The sequence below is a fragment of the Schistocerca nitens genome, chromosome 3 (assembly GCF_023898315.1).
Source record: "Schistocerca nitens isolate TAMUIC-IGC-003100 chromosome 3, iqSchNite1.1, whole genome shotgun sequence".
Lineage (NCBI taxonomy): Eukaryota > Metazoa > Arthropoda > Insecta > Orthoptera > Acrididae > Schistocerca > Schistocerca nitens.
Window position 1 is genome coordinate 353,026,429 of NC_064616.1, and position 1,649 is coordinate 353,028,077.

Sequence of the window (1,649 nt, forward strand, 5' to 3'; positions counted from 1 at the left end):
CTGAAGCGCCTAGAACCGCTCAGCCACACTGGCCGGCGGTGAGATTGATCTTCTGCTTGGAGCATCGACCTTTTTTGATGCACTGCAACCTGGTCAAATGAAAAGAGATAACCACCCAACCTTACAGGGAACATCATTTGGTTGGATTGTGTCAGGAAAGATACCTCCTCATACAGTTAAGTCCAATGCTCGAAGAGTACTGTCATGCCTTGCACGCAATACCAACCTTAACATTCAGGTAGAAAGCATCTGGCAGCGAGAAAAAATGAAGTCTGTTTCTGTGCAAAGAAAAGAAGAGGGTGAAGAAGAATATGGTGGTGAGGATGACGAGGATGTTGACGAGGAAAACAAGTCGGGGGATGAAACAGTTCCATTTCTGGATCAAAGCCTGGAAATATCAGGTGCAAGAGAGAGAAAGAAGGTGGAAAGGTTCACAGAAGACTTCAGTGAGCTTAAAGAAACGGAGGCAATTGAAATACCAAAAGGCAAAGGAACTCCCCTGGGTGAAATACCAAGAACTGACGCATTTCTCAAGAAATACAAGGCTGATCCTCTAAAGCAGCTTCACAGAGTTCTGTTCAACAGAGCTGGGAAGGTCACTCTTGTGAGAAAGAACATACGGGAATTCTGTGGGTTTGACTTTGACAAAATGTCAGACCAGTATGAAAAGAAGAAACACATCCTGAACAGGATGGAATTGAGTGTCTTGAAAACAATTTGATGTATTTTAGACTTTGAGAAAGAGGGAAAATGTGATGATATTGTAGAGAGAATTTTAACATTTTTGTTAGAGCCCACAAGCTCTGGAGCGCCTGTTCCTGACGGCATACCAAAGCGCTCTACAGCCCAAAAGGCCAGCAGCAAGATTAATTTAGAATCGGAAAATGAAACAGAAAAACGAACATCACGTTCAAAGAGCTTAAGGGAAGCTTCGTCAGATGGCAAAGACGATATGGATTAAGAAAAAAGGACCTTCCGAAATCAGAAAATAAAGCAACAGACAAAGAAAATGAAAGGAACAAGGAAGATGTGGAAGGTGAACCTGATGAAGAAGCTAGCAGTGATGATTCAGAATCCAAGTAAAAATTAAAGGAAGGTCGCAGAAGCCAATCTAAAAAAGAGATCGAAGAAGGCTAATGCTAAAAAGACTCCAAACAAAAAGTCTGAGAAGAAATCGTCAGCTAAAAACGGAAATCCTCTCGTAAGACTGATGACGGGTCTTCTTCTGAAGACGAACCCCTCTCAAAAAAGACCAAGGAACCACCTACAGATGAAGAAAAAGTCGTGTGTCAAGGAATTTTTGGAAGGAGCTAACCCCTAAGAAATAACAGTGAAGACTGTTTGTAAACAAGCATATGCTCATTATCCGTATTATTACCTGGCACACAAGAAGGATTTCATTAAAGTAACATTAAAATCATTGATATCTACGTGAAGAATATGCTGCTGCAAGTTTTAGCGATTATTGTACTTGCACTTCACTTGCATCTTGCAAAAAATGGCTCTGAGCACTATGGGACTCAACTGCTGAGGTCATTAGTCCCCTAGAACTTAGAACTAGTTAAACCTAACCAACCTAAGGACATCACAAACATCCATGCCCGAGGCAGGATTCGAACCTGCGACCGTAGCGGTCTTGCGGTTCCAGA

The 1,649-nt window shown here is 42.0% G+C and overlaps 1 pseudogene; it reads left to right on the plus strand.

Moving 5' to 3' along the window:
- Positions 1–265: 265 nt before the first annotated feature.
- LOC126249229 (protein DEK-like) lies at positions 266–1,435 on the plus strand (annotated as a pseudogene).
- The last annotated feature ends 214 nt before the right edge of the window (positions 1,436–1,649 follow it).